Source organism: Heterocephalus glaber, unplaced genomic scaffold (genome assembly GCF_053883595.1).
Source record: "Heterocephalus glaber isolate CG9 unplaced genomic scaffold, H.glaber_assembly_v1.0 deba00001733, whole genome shotgun sequence".
In the NCBI taxonomy this organism is placed as follows: domain Eukaryota; kingdom Metazoa; phylum Chordata; class Mammalia; order Rodentia; family Bathyergidae; genus Heterocephalus; species Heterocephalus glaber.
This window is the reverse complement of record NW_028258444.1, coordinates 12,939,430-12,962,865: the sequence shown is the minus strand read 5'-3', so window position 1 is coordinate 12,962,865 and position 23,436 is coordinate 12,939,430. Positions and strand designations below refer to the sequence as shown.

At 39.1% G+C, this 23,436-nt stretch overlaps 1 protein-coding gene and 1 pseudogene across 3 annotated transcripts in view; one reads left to right on the top strand and one right to left on the bottom strand.

Moving 5' to 3' along the window:
* Nucleotides 1-23,434, top strand: part of LOC106010935 (tubulin alpha-1C chain-like) — a 51,427-nt pseudogene extending 27,993 nt beyond the window's left edge.
* The window catches only part of Tmem117 (transmembrane protein 117), a 569,660-nt gene that overhangs the window by 483,617 nt on the left and 62,607 nt on the right, over nucleotides 1-23,436 (bottom strand). The gene's annotated exons all lie outside the window — the stretch shown is intronic.

The window sequence follows — 23,436 nt, the reverse complement described above, 5'->3', positions numbered from 1 at the left end:
TTTGCCTGATAAAACCATTAGGTCTGCTCTCTGGAGTACTTTCCTGAATGTAGTCTACACACACACACACACACACACACACACACACACACACACACACTATATTGTTATGTCCTGGCCCACATCCCATCCCCAACCTCCCTAACTCAAGATCAAGCTCAATCTAACTTCCAAATCTCCCAAATCTCCTCTTTTCCAGTGCAGTTTACTCATATCTGACTTAATATATAGGACAACCAGTTGCAAATTCACTAACAGAATGCATAATTGATCAAATCAGAGTTTTTGATAAATTTATAAACTTAAATAGGTTAAGAAATCAAAAGATTTATCAAATCATAAAATGTTAGTTATTATTCTCTATATATTATGCCACCACTATCACCACATAATAGATAAAAAATAGTGCAAATAATGTCCTAATAAATGGCATAATATTTACTGAATACTGAATCCCCTCCTCTGTTAAGCTCGTGAAACAATAATTAGTCAAAAAGATTCATAGTTTCATAGAATAAATACTCTTTTATTTTCTTTTTGAAACGTATCTTAAAAATGTGTTCAGATGCTTCATCTATTTTTCACAAATCCTTCTAAAAATTCAGTCACTCTCTGATGCTCTGCTCTCATTTTGTAGTTTTATAATGTTCTTGGTAAGGAAAATGTCAAATGCAAATTAAAGACACCAAGTGAATGATCTATTGTTGAAAAAGCATTTGGAGAAAAGTATCTCTCATAGGCTACTGGTAGAAGCCTAACTTGTACTATTCTTTCCACAAAGCTATTCCACAATTTGTTTCCAGAGCTTTTGTAAAAGTCATTTTATTTTGAGCAACCTAATGATTCTTTTCCTAGGAGTACTTCTCAAAAAATAAAAATTAGACATTTAGACAAAGATGTATAATGCAAAGATGTTTCAATTATATCAATAGAAAAAAACCTAAGCAAGCAATAAAATTAGATTCAATATATTACATCTATATGATGAAAAATTAGTCTTTTAAAATGCTATCTTATAATACCTAAAGAAATGGGGGTGATCTAAAAACAAAATTGTATCCTGATTAGCTAAGAATTAATTAAGAATTCATTGCTCTTCTTCCTCTCTTTCTTTCTTCCTCTGTCCTTTTTCTCTTTCTCCCCATTTCTCACTTGCTATCTTGTTCTGTAGTTCATAAATGTCTACACTAAACATCCACTGCTCTTACAGCATCTCTTGAAAAAAGAAAAAGAAAGTTACAAAGAATGTATGCTAATTTACGGGCATGAGATACCTTCAAGTATCATAAAGTAAGGTTCTAATTGATTTCTCATCTGATTCCTTGATAAACTACCAGGAGTAACTTTCCACAAGAGCTCTGTGTTTGATGCAGTAGTTTTCTAATCTACCTCTGTGCGGTGGCCATCCCCATCCTCATGACACTGCCCTTGCAGACCTCTAAAGAGAATCTTCAGGAAAAAGCAAGCAAGCAAATCAAGCAAAAGACACTATATCTAAGTAACCCATTCAAATACAAAGTGCTGTCTCAAATTCTAGCTTAATCCCATCAGTAGATTCTTTACTACAATTACAAGAATCAGACACTTTGAGAACACACTGAGGAAATATTTGTGGATGGGCTCAAAATTTAAAACTAAAAGCTCATCTCAATTCTAAAGCAACCAGCTTGACAGAAAAGGATCACAGATGATATAAACACTAACTGTGTGCTTTCTGGCTTTGACCGGCTTCATATTCCTATACATGTGAGATTAAAATGAATATATAGAAATCTTTATAGGAAACTTCTTCAGAAATATGGAAAGCAGTTTATGCAAGGTCACATATCTGGACAGTGGCAAATCCAGCTTTGCCTGCCCCCAAAGTTCATTTTCTTCCTAATACACCACTTTAGACTAGTGATTCTGCCAACTGTAAAGAAAACAAAGAATGTATGTAAAGCACCTTGCACTGTGCTGGGCATTGAGTAGGTGCTCAATGAATGGCAGCCACTTTCATAATTGCAAAATATTAGTGACTTTAATACACTTTCTCTTCAGGAAGAATTAAAATTTGAGAACACATTTAAAATGAGTTTCAAAGCTTTTTTGTTCATCATTATAAAACAAAGCTCAACTTCCTATACAATTCCAATAAGTGGAATTCAAAATATGGTACATTCCTGTTTTGATCACAATATGAGGCTGGTTATTATACCTACTTCAAAATGCATATATGGACTCTCAGTGTTTTACACTGCACATGAAAATCCCTTCATATATACAAAAAATGAGTTTATCTTTTTGATGATCCAGAAGACAGTTAAGAAACTTACAAATTATGAGCATAAATTGCCAATGTGGTCTAGAGAGGCAGATCCAGTAGTGCACATATTCAGTCAACTAAGCTCTAGATAATACAATTTTCACTACCTTACAAAGCTCACTACTAAGAGAATCCCCTTGACTGGAGCTAAGGGAAATATTTTGGGTTTTCTACTTAGATATATGCAAGACCAGACTTCAAGCAATATGAGTCTAAACAGAACAGCATGATCACAGCTAATTCCTGTGGCAAGATTAGGGTATATATTGAATTCACATAACATGAAAGGGTTTTTTGTGAGGGCAGCAGCTACATTCTCGAGATCTTTTTTATATTGCCAAAATGTTTGGTTATCTGTATAAAATATACACTTGATAGATATCCATTGACCTACAGCTGCTCCTTCCATGTGGAAAATGATCACTATCTTCCTTGGTTGAGTGAGAATGTGGAAGTTTTCAAATCATTCAGAAAGTTACTTTAACAACTACTTGTAAGATTGCTATTGTCCTACATTCTGTAGATTTCCTTAGGCTCCCTGGTTCTAGTGCAAATGCTAACAAATCAGTTCAGGAATTGAATTTCAAGGAAAGTGTAATGTTAGAGAAGGAACCTCTGAGAGTACAACTGACTACTGTGCCGGACATTGTGAATTAAATCACTTAACACCAACATCACATGGTTCGCTCACCCTTGGAAACCTGTTTAGAGGATACTGTATTAGGATAATAAGACCAACTCTTTTCTGGGAATCTTAGAGGCACTTTTTTCCTTCATCCTAGATATCTAAAATGGATTAAAGATGAGAGGAAAACAAGCCTCTCAGCTCACATACAGATCTAGGTCTAGTCTGGAAATGTGTGGTTTAAATAGGGTCTATTATTACTAGTCACTACTTAAATGCTGGCTATTTATAACCAAACCATTATTAATCATACTATATCCTGAAAGTCTAGCTTGATACTGAAAATACCGAGAAGGCTATAAGAAAAACATATCTAGAATACTAAGAGAAAAGTTAGACTCTTTACAGAAAATAAAAGGTCACAAGAACCAATTCACAGAATTAAGAATGAAAGAGCACTTTAAAATTCATCTAAAATCTATATTAATTTACCTGGAGGAAAGATAAATTGTTTGGACCTGTAAAGTTTCAGATGCCAATATGTAATAAGAAGTTAGAAGAGAAGTCAAAGCAATGAAATGTGTGTGTGTGTGTGTGTGTGTGTGTGTGTGTGTGTACTTGTGTGTGTGTGGCATATTAAGTCACCTTCATAGAATATGACTGCGGATACCATGGGAAAAGACAAGAACAATAAGAAATAATAAGAAATAATAAAGAAAAAGAAGGTCAAGAGCAAAATCTCTGGAGAAAGCACAATAAAAAGAAAGGGTTACTAAAAGGCAAGCACAGAAGGAGCTGTCAGGTGAAAGAGGAACTGGAATAGCTCAGAACCACAAAAGCCAAGGAAAACAATTACCTCCAGAAAGCAGCTCTAAGCAGGAGTTTAAGAACAGTGAGAAACTGAAGAAGTGCTCCAAAAGAGAGGATTAAATCCAGCACTGTCTTGCTCAAAGCATTTTGGGTAGCAAGAGAAGACTACAATGCAAGTGAGGGAGCATTTATTTAATAACTTAAGAGAGTCTCACAAAAGAAGAAATGAATGTTCAGTCTTCTAGGCAGTTGAATGGGGAAGAAACTAGGACCAAAGTCACTCTCTCAGAGTTTATACAATGAATCTCATTTTCTTTATTTTTTTGAGTAGCTTCTTCTCCTTGTGCTCAAACAATAAGGCCGGCATGATTGTCATACTCAAAACTATATTAACTTATAGGGCAAACACCCTGCACAAGTGGATATCTGCTTTTCTTAATGTCAACTTGTCGGAGAATCTGAAAAGCTGAGGAGCTAAGGGTCAGCCAATGAGCTCTCCGTTCTTGGGTCACGTGCATATTCCTGTCCGATCAGCTGCAGGGAGGGACAGGGCAATTACATGGTGCAATCATGGCTGCCAAAGCCTGCAGCAAAGGCCATGGGTGGAGGCAGAATTCAAACTGTATGAGAGAAATTGTGTTTATTTCAGGAAATGTGCAAGTGGTTGGTAGAATTTACTCCATGTTCAGAAACCTGAACACTGTGCTAAGTGTTATACACTATTTCTTCAAACAGTATAAAACTTGTATTTCGAACATTGCTTCTTCTCAAATGTCAACACAGTAGCAGACTCTCAAAGGAGTTGAAGACAACCATACAGTTATAAACTGTGAACAGCAGTATTACTGACAAAAGTGCTAAGATGACTTCATAGAGGAGGTGAAATTTTTGTTGAAAGATGAATAGGATGTTGACAAGGGAGGAGAAAAGGGAGAGATGGAGGGCAAAGGCCCAATTTAAGAGACACTATCGCTACAACTAAACTGAAAGAGCCTTGAGGGTAGGGAATATTTCTCATTTACCTTGGTCTCTCTCATTCCTAGTATATCTTACATGAAGTTGGGCCTCAATTAATGTTCATATTTTAATATTAAATATCAATAAATGTAAACAAATAAGGGGAAAGGAGAGGAAAGCATCAGCAAAACTATTAGAGACTTTGGGTCCTGATGAAAAAATATTCACTACTTAAAGACTAGTGAGACATAAATGAAAGGGAATGTTTAAGGCAACATTATGGGGGGGGGGTCTTGAATGTAAACTAAATATTAGACCTTCAGCAAGGTGCAAGAAATATGACTGCCCTAGAGACTAAATTATAGGCCCAGATCTGTCTCATGTTCCCTTCATCATCTGTACCATGAGACTGGCAAATTTTTTACACCATTTCTGATGGTTGTTGTGAGACTTACTTTTTAAATAACATATGTTGAAGATATTTATCTGTGTATACCCCACTCACTCATCACAAAACTTTTCCCAGTAAATGTTTAATGTCTTTAAATATCTGTAAACTGTAAAATTTCTCAAAAGTAAGAAATGTTCAACCCTTATAATTAATCAACCCACTGAACTTAGTAAATATTTAATAATAATTACTTGTCGAACTGAGTTATTTTTTCATGCTAGCATACATTTGCTGAAATATCATAAAATAAATTAGATTCATGAAGTGGGCAATGAAAATCTGTGAGACATGAGATGCAAAGATAACCAGATATTAATTTCTTCCTCAAAGGATTTATAATTTAAAAAGGGCAATGAGACAGCTGTGCAAATACATATATACTAAGCTTTGCTATAAAAATAAAAATTTGAGTAAAGTACTATGGTGTGAGAGCTGTCTGAGAAATGGCCGCCACTGCCAGGAATGTAGCTCAATGGCACAGCCTCTGCCTGGCAAGCATGAGTCCCTGAGTTCAATTCCTGGTACCAAAAAATAAATAAATAAATAAATAATCTTAAGAAGACGGCCATCATTAATTCCTTCCTGCCCTGTGAGCCCATGCCATCCCCTGGCAAGCAGCAAAGCCTTTCCTTTCACTCTCTTGGATCTAGGCTGGCCCATGATTTCAGTGACCAGTAGACTACATTCATATATGCCACTTTCACAGCTAACCTTGAGAACACTGGCAGCTTCTATGTTAGTGTCTTGGAGGCCTTAACATTCATGGTAGAGGCTTTCCTGCTGAGAGAAACCAATTCTCTGAAAAAAAGAGAAGAGGATGCCATGTGGAAATGGAGAAAGGCCAAGAGGCACTGAGGTCCCATCTAGAAAATGGATCCTCTGGTCTTGGCTACTTCAAATCATGACACCTCAGATGAACCCTGAAACTGAGCCCTTCCTGAATTTCTGATCCACAGAATCATGAGCAAAGTAAAACTAATATTTTAAGCGACTAAGTTTGGATTATATATTAAGTACCAATATACAAGTGAATATGGAATCACAAAATAAAAATAAATTCCAAAGCAGAAAAGAGAGAGGATTCATGAAAAGGTGGTTTTAAATAATGAGTAGGGGCCGGGGATTTAGCTCAGTGGTTTCGCTGCCTGCTACGCAAGCGCAAAGACCCGAGTTTGATCCCCGGTACCAAAAATAATAATAATAATAATGAGTAATACTTGGATTAAAACAATAATTGGTAAGGGGATTATAATTCTTTGTAATGATATTTGAATATTAAGTAGATCACAGAGGAAAGACAGTCTAAAATATTTAAGTAAGGGCATACATTTGGGTTGATTTAAATACAGATTGAATAAGAATTTTGATAATTTTTTCATGGGAAGAAGTTCAAAATAAAAACTTAGTTCACAAAGTGCCTTAAAGGTGAGAGTAAGACACTTCAACTACACACTGTAGCCAACTGGATGACTAAAGTCTTCACGAAGCAAAGTGTCACACTCTTCTCCCTCCACTGCTCTTACCCTTACCCAAGCCTCTGTGATGCTGGCAGACTTCCAGAAAAGCATTCGATGCATTTGTGGTTCCACTCTTGCCTCTTACAGTCAATTTTTGACAGAAAAACTATGATAACTTAAAAATATAAATAAGGTCATGTCACTCCCCAATTAAAGCACTATGAAAAATGTCTATCGTATTTAGAATAAAATCCAAACTCCTTACCTTTTTCCTAAAAGAGCCATGTAAACTTTGTTTCTGCCTATTTTTCCAAATTCATCTTCCACTTTCTACTTTCCACATTCCATTCCAGCAACACTGGCCTTATGACTGTTTCTGGATATATCAAGTTCATTTCACTTTCAGAAATGTTCATTCCAATTTTGCCTAGACCCTTTTTAAGAATCTGATAAAATCTTTTTGTTCAGACAGGCCTTCCCTGGAACTTACCCCATACTACTGCTCTTTTTCCCATTACCATTTTATGTTAATTCATAGTCTTGATGGTAATCTGACATTTATTACATATTTTCTTATCTCTTTCTGGTCTGACTTCTCTTATAGATCAAAAGACAGGGATTTTGTCTTTATTTCTGCATCTAGGGCTGTATATTTCATGATCAGGAGTCTTCCATAGACTTGCCCCAAATAGAGGCTACCTGTGGCACAAAATACATGGGGCCATGTTATAGACCACAGCCTTCAAAGCACAGCTTAGAGGACAGAATTGTAACCCCAAGTTTGACCCTAACTGCCAGTGTTCTCAGTTCCTACTGTATAATGTACTCTTAAGGCCACATCCCCTTCATTTCCACACCTAAGCATGCATACTGAAGTTAGGCCAGCCCTCAGCCTGATCCTAAGTGAGTATTGCTTTTGCAGGCCTTGGCTGTGGGAAGCAGAATATTGGCGTTCTTGGGGTCGAAGTGTCTGTTTCTTCTACAACAGAGGTCCCTGTTTTGATTCCCATGTTTGCAGTGGTTTGCAGCAGTCACAGAGCAGACTAACCCCTTAGTGACTTTGGTTGTACCTCTTTAAAGAGTATCCTTGGTTTACTTTCCTGTAAAAGCCCCTATTTTTGCTACAAAAGCTGCTTTCCAGCTGTTCAAATTTTCATGATGCTATTTCAACAACCTGCAACAATTAGTTTTAATCAGTTTCTGTGTACACTGCAGGACATAGCAGGGAAAAAGTACATTCTTTATGCTTAGCATACATTAATCATTACTCCCTCTAGAAAATAGCTATTTAAAAGATGCCAAGTGAAATTGTTTCCTAGGATACACCTCTTTAATACTGAATTCTACTTTTGTCCCAAGCAGTAGCCCTGTTTCCTGTATCAGAAGAAAGTGATAGCAAATGCAGCTATCCAACGCCTCACTGAAAATAGTTGAGGCCTTTAAATCTCTATGGAGAGCAAAGAACAGCAAGGAGAGAAGCTGCATTCTGATCTCTTTGAAGGCTCACATGTTGACAACAAACTTGCACAGGCACAGGGACCTTGTTCTCCAACAGTGTCCTTATACAGCCCACTTTGACTGGGACCAATATACACACAAAGCTGAATTGTTCAAACTGAAAGAGGTCAGCTGGCCACCTGCTCTCAAGAGACTGTGACTGCTACTGCTGTACACGAGGTGTCTGGGGCTCACTGCCTCATTTTCACAAATGAGATGAATCAGGAAAACAGAAACAGTAAGAGTGGAGCAATATCTTGGAAGGTGGGAAAGAGTTTCTGGAACATTCCTCTTGAATGGATATTGCCCTTCCAAAAGAAAAATACAGCTATTCTCTTTTGAACAGGACATTCGATCAAGGCCCTTCTGCACAAAAATCTTTACTGGAGTCCATGAAACAAACAAAAATTTCTAGAAATGCTAAATAGAAGTGAATGATGGTTATCACTAAAAACAAATACCGTAAATCTAAAAACTGGTTTTTTGGAAAAGCAGGTTTGAATGAACTTACATCATCAAGAATATATTGCTCTAGTTAATGAAAAGTAATGCTTTTTATTATTAAATGCAGTAATCTAAAAGCCTATTACCACATAGGAACTCAAGGAAGCATTTTAATTAATAAGTAACAGACAATAGTATTTTCAAAAGAATGAAGCAATTATTTTAGCCCTTTGCGGTCCATTTGGGTAAATTTTGGTTCCTTTTGCTAATGGAGTAGGCCACTCATTTTGTTTCCTTTCCTAGGATGGATTTGGCTAGCTAGCTCCTTGGTTTTGTTTGTCTTTCAACAAAGACTTGTATTTGTTTTATGTTTTCATAATCAAAATAATTTTTCATATTATTATTGGGTATCAAGAAGGTAATGTGGATAAATTATTTTCAAGCACAATTTTAGAAATGGGTGGCCAGGGTGCCCACATTTTTAAAAAATCCAACTGATCTATTCTTTTATAACCACTCGTAACTATCCTTACCTCAGCTTGAAGAGACAAAACATGCTTTGGAGAATAAACTACTTGGCTGTATATTAACCCATATCTTAATTGTTTTGCTGAATTTAGTGAATGTGACTCTGAACCATGAAAAATCTGTTTTGTTCTTAGTATGAATATCTCACTAATTTACTGGTTAATTTCAGCATGCTTTGAAAATGAAATGTGGTGAGGAACAGATGAATAATTAATCTTCATGTGTGTATATATAATACATCAAGAAGAAACTTATGAAACAGGAAATCTACAATCCAGAGCTTTTCAGCAATGTTTTCTTGTGTGTCTCCAAAATAACTAAAATCAGTTCTTCCTCCCGCTCCTACCCGCAAGTACTGGGGATTGAACCTAGGGCCTTCCCACTGAGCTACATCTCCAGGACTGTTTCTGAATTGTCTGTTGATTTGTTTGGTTGGTTGGTTAGTTGGTTGGTTTTGAGATAGTTTTTTGCTAAATCTCAAAGGTGCCCCAGCAGGCTCAAACTTGTCATTCCCCTGCCTCAGCCTCCCAGAGTCCTGGGATAACAGGCATGTGCCACCACCCCTGATTCAAAATCAGTTCTTGAGAATGTAACATGACTTGTTTACATACCTCTTTTTCCGCATTTATCTAATGAACCTTACTTGAATATATTAAATAATTTAAACATCCTCAGATTTTACACACAAAAAAGAACAAAATTATATAGAATTCTTACTTTTATAATGGATAAAAAAAACCTCAGTTGAAAACTTCTGGAGAAAAAAATAAAAGCTCAAAGGAGAGCTTTTCGTTTTTAAAAGCACTCCAAATCAGAAAGGTCTTATTAGACTATCTCTATCTTACCATTGCTTAACCAAAAGAAATAAGCCCCAGAGCTTGGAAAATCTGATTAATAAAAGAATATGCTGCAGAGAAATGACCGTTGGTCTTAGTTCTTTCTCTTCAAACATCTTAAGTAAATACTTGCCTTCTTCAAGATTTTTTTTTTATTAAATTCTTTTATTGGTACATTGTAGGTATACAACACAATTACATTTCTCATTGGGAATTGTACCTTTACATAATGCATCTTGGTTCTTATTTTTTCCCCATTCCTAGCCCTCCCTTCACCCCCTCCACCCTTCCCTATTTACAAAGACTTTATTTCCATTTTTTCCATTTCTCATCATTTTCCCTTTCCCTTCTTTCCTTTCCCCTGCCCCTCCCACTACCCCTACCCCTTTGGACCTTTTCTTCCTATTTTGCATTATCGATTATTCATTCTAATCATTGGTACATTTTAGGTATACAATATAATGACATTCATCATTGGAAATTTGCACTTTACATTTCTCTGGTATGAGAAACTGAAAGTGTAAATAAGGACTAAATGTATAATAGATAATGTGAAATAGGAAGAAAAGGGGCAAAGGGGAAGGAAGTGGGAGGGCTAGGCGAAAGGATAGAAGGGAATTGGATTAATATGAGAAAATGGAAAAATAGGAACAAAATCTTTGTAAATAGGGAGGACTGGAGGGGTTGAAGGGAGGGCTGGGCAAGGATGAAAAGTAAGAGCCTTCTTCAAGGTTTTAAAACAGCTACAGCATTGAGTAAGTTGCTATATTCAGTAAGTCCACAAGGTGGCGCGCGTTCCCAAGGAAGAGACCCTCTGTCCATAGCTGAGCAACTATGTTCACTGAACCTAAAGTGAATTTAAAACTGACTTGTTATAAATAAAACCTCTTAGACGAGAAAATTCTTGAAAGGATTCTAATGAAATTTTTAATGTGTGACAATTAAAGTGCATGCTTCGAGAATGGGCAAACTTCTGTGAAATTTCTTCAAAAGCAGGCATTAGTGAGGTAATTTGACAAAGAAAGGTGAAAGATCTGAGCATAATGTGTCTATACGAAGCCTGTTCAAGGCAGTATGTGTAATAGAAATATAATGTAAACTACATATATAATTTTCAATCTTCTAGTAACCACATTTTTAAAATTTTTAATGAAATTTATTTTCATAACATTTTACTTAACCCAATATATCCCAAATGTTATCACTTCAACATGTAATCAAATGTAAAATCATCAGCAAAATACTTTATACTTTCCTTGTCTCATTTTGGCATGCATTTGACACTTGCAGTATGTTTCATTTGCTCAGTAGACATATGTGGCTAATAGCTACTACTGCAAATCTGGAGAATCCAACTATTTCACTAAGCACCACACTTAATTCATGATTTACAAACAAGCATCTAGCCTATATTTCTTAGGTCACATAATAGTACATGCAAAAATGCAAACAGATTTTTTTATGTTTGCCACTGACAAAAGGAAATGCACAAATGCTTTTTGGCTATGTATCATATGAAAATAACCAGTCTAAATTCCCTTCCTCTCTCTAACCTTTAAACTAAATAATAGCCTATAAATATAAAATAAATGTCCTGGTCTTGTTTAATAATATCTGTGTATCGACATATGCAAGTGTACATGATAATAGACCAAAATTTACAACTTCTCACGTACATACAACAGGTAGTATATGCCATATGTATAATAAAATAAACAAGTATTTTATTTAAAAATATATTTAATTAGCACCTCCTCCTTATAGGTTTTAGAATCCTCTATTTACCTAGCTCCACTACTTAGAATTTTTTGCATCACAAATGTGAAAAGCAGAAATGGCCTACTTATTAATCCTAATTCTCTTCTTTCAGAATATATTGTACATGCAGAATGGCAAGTTGATACAAAAGCCTTCTGTTGTTTTTTTATTAAGCCACAAGGTCCTAAAGGTAGACTGGGTTTTATTTTTCTGGTCAAGCAGGAGCAGGAGTTTAAAAGAAAACCTTCTTTCTTTTACAAGCCCTTGTTTATGCAGGCTGTGAAATACGATCACTTTGAGAAACTACAGCAGCAAGAGGTCACACAGCTCAGGCTCTGTGGAAAAGTGGCTAAAGGAAGACACTGTTTCTGGTTTTGTGGGTGATTCTTCAGGAAACCCTGCACCCAGTTCCACTGATGCTAAGCAGAATAAAACTTTTCTTTGAGAATTACATGCCCAGAAAGAATAGGCATTCATCTGCATTTCCTGAACTCTCCAAACTTATGCAAACCTTAACAACTTTAATTTCTATGATAATTTTGAAATTGGACATGAGTAACTGACAGGCTGATTTTCTTCCTGCACATGAAAAACAAAAAACTAAAACTAAAAATTCAAATTAATTAGCAACAAAAAATTTTGAAGTTCTATTAATATACAGTGCATGAATATAGGTGTGATATATGGACCTGTAAATAACATAAGGGAACTATTATAACTCCCAACCTGCTAGATCTCTAATACAGCATGTTCATGTTTTCCAAGTTGAAGAATGAATTCTAGGAAAAATGGAGGTTAACAGTAGGAAGAATTTAATGAGAGAAAGATAGCTTCTGTGTAAGAGTGACAGAAAGGGACCCAGAAAGTGGGTTACCCCACGGACCCCACTTTTCAAGGGAGTTTTACAGAGCAAAGGCACAAGAAGTGAGTATAAGGTGGGACAAAACTATAGTCAATCAATAGGATTATAAATATGGTCACTTAGGTAATATTGATCCGATGGTAAATCACAAGATGGGTATGAGGTGGAACAAAACTATGGTCAACTGATAAGATTATGAATATAGACACTTAAATAATATTGATTAAACTGGGATCAAATGGGGAAGCAAGTCATGTAGTAAGCATACATGGAAGTAACAAGGATTTTCCCAGAAGGAATGGGCTAGGGAGGTTTTTTGGTCTTCCATTCAAGGTGATTGATGCCTACTTAGAATATCAATCATGTGATGAACCAGAGGATGTATGTGGGTGTAGTCATTTTTCTTTGTCTTGAAGCCTGACCTTCAATGAATGCACCTCTAGCCACAGTTGTAATATGTTCTCATATTCTGCATTGACTCTCTCGAGGGCCCAGCCCTACCTGACTGCCTATATTTAATTAACTTAGCTGTCTATAACATGCCCCCCTCTGAAGAGCTGTCCCTAACTGTGGTTTGGGGAGAAGGGGTATAGTTTCCATCTAGCTGCTTCAAGCTGCAAAGGGTCAATGTAGAGGAGACCACAGTCAGGGGTCTTTTCCAGAGAGCTAATCTAATGGGCTTTGGGTAGAAGTCATGTTGCAGTTTAACAGTTATGAGCACCCTTTACAAGGTTGATCTAGTGAAGCCCGATAAAAGGAGTCTGGCACATTGTCATTGGTTCTATCTGTACCGTCATTTGGAGTTTGGCTGCCTCTAGTCAAGAATAAACAAATTTTCCAAGAAATTTGAACATGTATAATCAAAGCATGAACACTAGAATGGAAAAGCAAGTTGGGAGAAGGGCCACATCCAGACACTGCTTTTAAGGGACTAAATAGCAATTGTAACCTGCTGGCTCTTAGAGCCCCTCTACTGATGGAGGTTATCTATAAGTCTGACATTTCTTGTCACAGATCCTTTTAGTTTCAGCTTTAGGAAGACGGAGAGATTGGTGGTTTTGAAGGACAATTGTAGCTAAAGAACTTTAAGACTCTTGTTGAGCTTTTAGAGCTTTTACCATACTTTTTAGCCTCACTGAACCATAACAATGGTTCAGCTACCTGTGTAGCCAGAAACCCGTAGAAGCAGTCAGGGATTGAAGGCCTTTTTATATTGTTTTTTTGTTTGTTTGTTTGTTTGTTTTCAGTACCAGGGACCAAACTCAGGACCTTTCACTTGTGAGGCAGGCACGGTGCCACTGAGCTAAATCCCCAGCCCTATATAGTTTTTATACATCTTTTGGTTACAGTTTTCTTCTGGGTGTTTAAGATCAAGTTAAAATGATTCCTGTGCTAATCAAAAATTAACCTTTTGTTGTCCATCAAGGACAATTAAGTCTCCTCAGGCATTACTTCTGGAACCATGTATAGAGCCTCTCAGCTCCTCTGTCAGTGTCAGAATGCCAGAATGGGTCATAGTCATGCTTGACCAGGTTACTTTCTGTGAAAACATGGGAGATTTTTCCCTCTTGGTGACTCTCCTTTGGCACACTGTACATTTGTTGATTCCTGTCCTCTGGAATCCTGCAATCTCCTTGCTCAGGAGGTTGGGTGACTCACCAAAGTTGCAGGGTCCTGTAGAAAAGGTTACTTCATGTCCTGGATCCTCATTGACCTTAGAGGACAGGGCAAAAATATAGGCCATCCTCTTAGCCCAATTACCTTTCTAGTTCTGGTCTCTAAACTTTAGTTGTTGAAGAGAAGATCAGTGACATTAAGTATTGTAGTGGGAGCAGTGAGCTTAACTATTATAATTTTATCAGGACACAAAGCACTTTGAAATATAAAGTACAGCCAGAGGATTGTTATTTTTTATCAACCATGGTTGTTTTAGTAGTTAAATCCTGGCAGAATGTTAACAGACAATAGTTATATAGTCTTACAGAGAAAATTTGACATCAAGAACCACAACATAGTATTTTAGCATGACAATCATGATGACATTATCTTTGCAACACACTTAAATGTCCATCTTAGTATAGAACAGCCTTTTTAGTCAAAAATCTCCACCTTATCACAAGATATTAAATGAAACAAAGAAATTCTCACCTAATTTGATATCCTTTAATAGGATGCCATATAATGAGAATGCCCCAGCCTGTAAATGTACCTTAGAAGCTAATAATGTCTAGCCTCTAACTTTTAGTGCATGACATTGTTTGGACTGTTTCATTCCTGAGCATCTCTAAATGTAATAACACATAAAAAACATACACATCTCATAAGTTGGGTTTTTTTCCACCATTTGACTGGTGATCTCATACTGGCTTGACATTTATCTCTTATAATAAGTAGCTAGAGCACAAGAGAAAGGCAGTTATCTGAGTCTAAGAAAAGGTTATCACCATAAACAATCCTGGTATTCTACCTTAGAAGACCTGTACACACAGAAGGCATGAATACATTTAGTATACCATAAAATTAGCAATAGTAAGTGGCACAGCTATATGAAACCCTTTTTCTCTTAATTTAGTTTCATATCAAAAGCATCTTTTAATAAAACATTCTTGTTTTTTCTATAGAAAATTTACCCTTTTGATGATGACCAATGTAAACATATCACAATAATGTGTTTAGTAATGTTTATTGAGGTGTGTCTCCCATAAGGCTATGGAAATTGGGGTCCAATTAGTGAACAAAGACTGGAATAAAATATTTCCAGGCAGTTGCTCCTTTATTCACCAAAGGGAGTCCTGTCCAGCAGTTTCTCTAAGTTTAAGGTGTCCTCATTTAATGATCTTAACAAATCTTTTAGATGACCTATAAGACCTGAATCATAACAATTAACACATTATTCTTGACTAATGAAAGATTCCCAAGTTATTGTACATGGACAAAAATATGTATTGTGTTTGTAAAATCAGTCTTCACATCATTTTGATCAGCTGGCAACCTGAATGGAAGCATGTCCTTAGCTCGAATGACATTTATCTATAAGCCAACTTAAGTCATAGACAAATATTTTAAAATCCAAAAAGATAAAAAGAAAAAAAATTACTGAGCTCAAACAAAATATCTGTAAGTATTGTAACCAGTTACAGATTAAACAGATGGACAAACACACATAAGATGATTTGTTTATAAAACCAGAGTGCACTCAGATGTATTTGGCCAAAGTCAAATTATAATAACCCTTTTAGAGTTTTTAGGTTTATAACTATAAATAAGACTAGTAAGAACTTTTTAGGTGATTAACAGAGATCTTTTGTAATAAGAATCAGAAGGAATAAAAACCTTTTATACCTGTGAGGGCAAAGATAGTTTTTAAGATGGGCCCTAGGCTGACAGTTTATCTGATTGGAATATCCAGCTATACAGGCTTTTTATTGTTGCTTTGATAGCCATATTTGTTGGATAGTCACAAATGATAGCTAAAACTGTCGTTTTGATAGCCACATGTAACTGCTCCCTCTAGAGGGACAGACTGTTAAAAGGTAATGTTAACTATTTCCAGGGGTGGTGTGTAGGCTAGGTCTGAGTGTAGAAACAGACTAGGTGGCACTTTGGAGCTAAGTATGTATTCTAAACAGTGGGGAAAGAAGGCCTGCCGATGCTCTAATCTGCCCTGCTGCAGATGTCTACCTATGACAGTTTTTTCCAATTTTCCTGTGACCCTTGGACCATACTTAGTTATAGGCCTTCCTTTTTCAGAGCCTCAGTTAGCATATCTCTGAGACTAGTGGTCGGCCTAGCATGATGTTCTGGAGAGAAATCATGACGACAGAGGCAGTCCTCTGAAGGTCAGCTTCACTCTGGAAGGGTCCCAGGGAGGGGAAATTCACATTCTGGAAATTGGGTCCTGAATCCAGCAGCCACAAAGGAGAGAATTGCCTTGGACCAAACACTTGCAAACTATTATTTCCCAAGGGCAGGGCAGTGGAGAAGGGACAGAAGAGTGACTCCAAGTATGGCTCAAGAACTAAATCTTAACCATCTCAGGTACAGAAAGACAATTAAGATCAAGAGCTTTCTCATAGTGGATCTCTAATCCTTAGCAAAACATGCCTCCAGAGACAAAAGTTATGGTTTACTCCAACTGCAGATAATTAAAGCAGTAATCAGGCACCTGGGATTTAGCTCAGTGGTTCTGCCGCCTGCCTCACAAGCACAAGGTCCCGAGTTGGATCCGTGGTACCAAAAAAAAAAAGAAAGAAAGAAAAGAAAAGAAAAGAAAGAAAATTAAAGCAATAATCAAAGAATGTATCTGGTTTTTTAGCCTCTTGAAAGACAATGAGAGAGAAAAGAAAGTAATCCAACTATATCATTTAAGGCTTTCTTTCTTTCTTTTCTGGTACCAGGGATCAAACTCAGGATCTTGCACTTGCCAGGCAGGTGCAGTGCCACTGAGCTACATTCCTGGCCCCAAGGGCTTACTTTCTAATAAATGATTCTGAATCAAAAGAGATCTATCACCCACAGGGACAGAGACAGGTAATAATCCAGAAAAAATCTCAGCCTTAGGAGAAAGAGGTCTTCAAGACATTTTGGGTTCTCTAAGTAGTCACCTAGGTAATGTCCCTCCATAGCTGGCTAGACTCCGCTTACACCCACTCTGGAAACATGTATCCCTGAGTATCTGTAATACACTTAAGAAACTCACAGATAAAAGTCTGTATCCACTGTTTCTCATTAGAAGTCAATGATTTAAGTGTAACATATTTTCCAGTCTAGTTCATAGGTCTGAGAAAGTCCTCCAAAGACCTCCATATACTTATTAGCATTATCTGAAAACTTTCCTAGATCCTATTTGATCTGTTTTAGGTCACTGAAAGAAAAGGACACAGGTAGTCCTGTATTTGCCATTTACTTCCCATAGGGGATACTGTCCTTAAGGGGCTTGAACAAAGTTAGCTAAGGATGGAAACAGCTCATAGAGACTTCAATTATGGCTGGCCTAGGAGCCCCACCCTCAGCACCGGAAGGGCAAGTAGAGGAAGCCTCACACTCAGTAACAGTGGGCAAGGCTTTGATTAAAGTTGCCTTGGAAACCTCATCCTCAGGCTGCAAAGGGTGAGGAAGAGTAGACTCAGGCTCAGTGATAGCGGATGCCCTAAGGGCCAGATGAGTCTGATTTTCCTGTGGTTTACATTTACATTTTGAACACAACTAAGGATTACTTCTCAATTCAAAGAAATCTGAACATAAGGCAATTTTGGCCATTTTCCTTCTTTCTTACAGTATGATCCTAGTTGTGAAACAGCATCATAATTAATACATTCCTCTGCATTTTATTTTGTCTTAAGAATCTCAACAACTCTGGGCCCTCTTCCTTCATTTAGCATCTGGCTCAGTTATCTCTGCATCTTCTGTCACCTACTCAGACCTTTTTCTCTTTTAACTTTGGTACATTTTAAAGGAATAAGGGATTTTGAGTTGCCCATAAATGCAAGAGAAAAAAATTGGCATCCCATTTACTTTCTACTTGATTCCTATATCCTGAAGGCATCTCGAGGTGACTCTACTCCAGAGCAGATGATCACTCTGCAGAGAAACCAGGAGCTGGGCCAGGTAGGACTGGCCGCCCTTTATGGGTGGAGACTCTATCTTCCCCAGAAACTCACTCTGGAAGGGTCTCGGGGAGGGGAAATAATTAATAATTATATATATAATAATATATAATTAATAGTTATAATAATTATTATTATTAATTATTAATTAACTCCTAATTCTAGCAAGTGTTTCTAAAAGCACAAGCCACAGTTGGTTTCGGGTATAACAGTCACATTTAAAGAAAGCATTGCTAACAAAACCCACCAATCACCACAGCCCGCCCCTCTCGGTGGGTGGGGCTTTGCCCCAGGTGGGGCCATATGCCCCACCCCCCATGGAGAGCCAGGTATATACAGGCACCCCGCAGGCAGGTCACAGGCACTGCTTCTGCCCTGGGACTTCTTGGGCATCTGTCAGTAGGTGATCCTCGCTGCTGTCCTCTTGCCTTCTCTGGAGCCACTAATTGCTACGAGTCCCCATCATGGTGACTGGAGGGGTGTTGCTGGTTTATTGGCAGGGGTCCCAAGACCCCTGAGCTGCAGGACCGCTCCCGACAGTTCTCATGGTTCCTGCGGCTCCCACCTTAGCCTTCTCGGGTCCTACTGGTTCCTGGCAGCCAGGCTGGGAAAGGCGAGTTCGCCAGACCCATCTCGCTTCTGGCTGAAAAACACCACCCCGGCCCAGTCCTTGGAAGGGAAAAACCTCTCGCTGAGAGGGCACCCCACCCCCAGGCTGGCCTCCACGCTGGGAAGGGCAGGGACCCTTCACCTTGACCCCCAGGACTTGGAGAAACTGAAGTCTCTCCCCACACTTCCCCAAATGCTCTCACCTTCCCTCTCCTTTAGACACCAGCCCTGGAGGACCGGGTGCGCTGGGCGCCACTGTGCACTCACTTCCTGGCAGCCCTCCACGCCCTGTGACTCGCTGCTGAGTCACCTGTGGCCAGCTCTGAGCGATGCTGATGGCAGCTGCACCAATGCACCCGAGGAGTAGGCAAGCTCCTCTTCAGAAGGAAATAATTAACTGTCACTGTGCCTAATCTGGCATTTCTGGTGTTAATTTACTGGGATGTTTACAGCTTAAAGCTTTCTACTTAAACCAGGTTTCAGAGTCAAAGCCATAAAAGGATATTTTCTTGAAAAAACAGATAAAACTAGTACTAGCAACATGTTCTTAGTTCGGTTTTCAAGAAACAAAAAATTGGAGCCAGGCATGGCAGTGCCCTTATCCCAGCACTGGAGAAACTGAGGCAGGAGGATGGCTGCAAGTTTGAGGCTCAAAGACAGCCTTAATTATGTAGGGAGACCCTGCTTCAAAAAGGGGGGAGGGGGAGGAAATCAAGGGTGCCAGTGTAGTTCATTGATAGAGCGCTTGCCTAAGATGCACAAGGTCCTGAGTTTGATCCCCAGCACCATCGAAAAAAAGAAATTATAATTACTTGAACACTTTCCATACATCTTCCCAGAGGTATTGGAAACAGCTAAGACAACACCTATTGAAAGTCTATCTAAAAGAAATCATTTTAAATACATATCCATGTAGCCTTGTGTTTTAAAATACAGTGGACCCTTGTAACTAAGTCAATAAGCTGAGATCTGGATGTTTACCTGGGTACTCGCTATAGATAACAAGAGGCAGATGAATCTTCCATTAATCTAATTAACCCAAGTTGTTTGAATGTCAGGCCAGTCTTAAATTGAGGGTCCACTGTAGTTTCTTATTGGCTAAGCTTTTAAAAACTCCAAACCTAGCTGGGAATGGTGGCACATGTCTGGCCTGTAATTCCAGGCTGAGGCAGGAGGATCACTACTAGTTGAAGACCAGCCTGGGCTACATAGTGAGTTCAAGGCCAGTCTGAACTGCATTGCAAGACCCTTTCCTAAAAAAAAAAAAAAAAGTAGAAAGTGAGGGAAGAATGTTCTTCCTAAAGATTAGATTCTTTAAAAAAAATTTCTTTCACTAGGTGAAAAGGCTGCTCTGACCACACTTTTTAAAATACAGCTAACTGCAGCTTATCTAGCATTTTCCCCATGAGTCATGGCTAGAGTTGCTGGTTTACTCTGGTTTTCAAGGGGAGAGGAAGAAGCTCTTGTCTTGTAAAGAACAGGATTGAAGAGATAGCAGAATGGATTCGGGAATTACACAATCACACGAAGAGTGTATCAGCCCTGGAAGGGGGAATTTTATATTAGTTGAAGGAATGAGAGGCACATTTCCCAGGAGCTGGGAGGAATGGGAATTGTGTTGCTAATAGAACAGACTGTGCCATTCTAATGTAGAAACCTGAACTTAATCTGGGCTACAAAGCCAGCTTTGCATGGTAGTTCATCACCATATCTGGTCTTCCAAAGTGTATTTTTCTGAATTAGGTCCTCAGTGAAGATCTTCCTTCACACTATACTGTGGGCCAGACCCAGGAGGCACCCTGCCAATGAGATACATCCTCAGCCTTTTTATTTTTTGAGACAGTCCCACTAAATCCCCAGGCTAGCCTTGAACTTGGGATCCTCCTGCCTTAGCCTCAAAAGTAGCTGGGATTATGGGCCTGTGCCACCTTGGCTGGCCAAACTACGAAAATCCTTCCTTCCAATTAATTGGGCTGTTCTCTACATTAAGTGACTTTCTAAACCAGATAGTCCTGGGTTGTGGGACAACTGCCAGCAAGAGTACATACCCTTACCATTTCTGTGTTTTACACAGCAGATTTGGTCAATTGTGCTTATCCTTCAGTGAGGGCAATTTACCTGGTGTCAAGATGAGAACCAAAGTTCTACTGACATGTAAGACCAGTAAGCCTCCTTGCTTCCAGCTGAGACCCCACCCCTTTTGAGGTCATTGTAGTCACACTGAGTAAGTGGCTACTCCTATGTGTAACTAATTGATCAAACTCATTAGTAAAGCTCAGGGCTCGGCTGAGCCCAGAGGAAGCACTTCCTGCATGTGAAAGGCCCTGGGTTCAGTCCTCAGCCCACCAAAAAAACAGTTCAGAGCACAAGAAGGCAGTGTAACTATCTACAACAGCTAAAAAGCACAGACCCCCGACAAAGCTGAAAGTGGAAAAGGAGTCAGGAGCTTCTTTAGGATGGAAGCAAGTGGCAGCCATTTGAAACTCTGAAGTTTTAGGGTAGAGTCACAGAAAACCAGTGCCTGGGTTTTTATCAGGGCAGTGAGCTGGCTCTGTGGGCCTTAAAGTCTCAGGCAACTTCATTTTCCTCAGGATGGTTGGTACATCCTGTGTTTGGGTCATTTTGCGATCAATGTCAATCTAATGACCTGCTCCCTACACTTGTGAGCAGCTTGTAAGTAACCAAAGATCAAGTGTGAAGGCCTGGGTAGAGCAGTTGTGTCAGGAAAATCGCACACTAATCCCAGCCACACTGATCTGTTCTGAAAAGAATGGCCTTGCATCACTCTTGGCTTCATACTTTCCTCAGATGTTTATCCCAGGCTTCAAGGCAAAATTCGGTTAATGGTTTCTATCCTGGCAAATCAAGCTTCAGCAGCAAGCACTGACTTGGAAATCAGGGACCTGCTTTTAGGGGCAAATATAATCAAAGCCATTTAGGCTTCAGAGGGGATAATCATTGCATTCCAAAGCAACTGCACTTGTCCTTGGTGTTATTCCTGTGTCCCAGGACACCTGCGGGGTGCAGTGGTAGACATGGGGTCTGCCCTACACGGGAATCTCACGTGATCACTGAATGTGGACCCACTGAGGGATCAGTAGAGAATGTCAGCAGATCTCCAAGCACCTTTGAGAAGAGATTGGTCACCAGAACACTTTGTTTTTAAAGGCCTAAATTCACCCTTGGATTGAGTACCAGTTTGTAAGCCAGAAGAGCCCCGTTGAGTGGTAAAGAACTCCAGTGAGGTGAGGTCTTGTGGAGTTCTGTTAGTAAATCACCTCACCCAAAAGTCATACCTAGTGTCGTATTGAGTGCCTGCTAGGCCAAGTGCTACTGCGAGTACTAATTTAATTCTCAATAAGCTGCACCACACAAGGGCAACTTTTCTGCAGTGTGCTAGCTAGTTGCCCCTGTTATGTAGCCACAGAAAGAGCACCAGACTGCAAAACGTGGGCCCTATAACATTCCAGGCCACATGAGCTCTACCCAAGAAAATGAAAGTTCATTTTTAAAATAGTCTTTTTAGCAACCTCCCACTCCAGGAGCTAATGGAGAAAGTTTTTTTGAATCACATGGCACTTAGAAGCTCTTATAACTGCTTTCTTAGCAAATTCTATTTAAAAGTTTTTAAATCTGTTTAATCATAGATTTATTAGAAGTCTGTTGCAGCTTTTACCAGATATCTCAAAGCTAAAATGAACTCTTCTTTTGCAGGCTGACCAGTGCACAGGTCTACAGGGCTTCTTGGTTTTCTACAGCTTTGGTGGGGGAACTGGCTCTGGGTTCACCTCCCTGCTGATGGAACATCTCTCTCTTGACCACGGCAAGAAGTCCAAGCTGGAGTTCTCCATTTACCCAGCCCCCAGGTTTCCACAGCTGTAGTTGAGCCCTACAACTCCATCCTCACCACCCACACCACGCTGGAGCACTCTGATTGTGCCTTCATGGTAGACAACGAGGCCATCTATGACATCTGTCGTAGAAACCTCGATATTGAGCACCCAAGCTACACTAACCTGAATAGGTTGATAGGTCAAATTGTGTCTTCCATCACTGCTTCCCTCAGATTTGATGGAGCCCTAAATGTGGATCTGACAGAATTCCAGACCAACCTGGTGCCCTATCCCCGCATCCACTTCCCTCTGGCCACATACGCCCCTGTCATCTCTGCTGAGAAAGCCTACCATGAATAGCTTTCTGTAGCAGAGATCACCAATGCCTGCTTTGAGCCAGCCAACCAGATGGTGAAATGTGACCCTCGCCATGGGAAATACATGGCTTGCTGCCTGTTGTACCGAGGTGATGTGGTTCCCAAAGATGTCCATGCTGCCATTGCCACCATCAAGACCAAGCGCAGCATCCAGTTTGTGGACTGGTGTCCCACTGGCTTCAAGGTTGGCATTAATTACCAGCCTCCCACTGTGGTTCCTGGTGGAGACCTGGCCAAGGTGCAGCGGGCTGTGTGCATGCTGAGCAACACCACAGCCATTGCTGAGGCCTGGGCTCGCCTGGACCACAAGTTTGATCTGCTGTATGCTAGGCGTGCCTTTGTTCACTGGTACATGGGTGAGGGGATGGAGGAAGGGGAGTTTTCTGATGGCTGTCCTAGAGAAGGATTATGAAGAGATTGGAGCAGATAGTGCTGAGGGAGTGGACAAGTATGAAGAGTATTAATCTGTCTGCTGCAATTT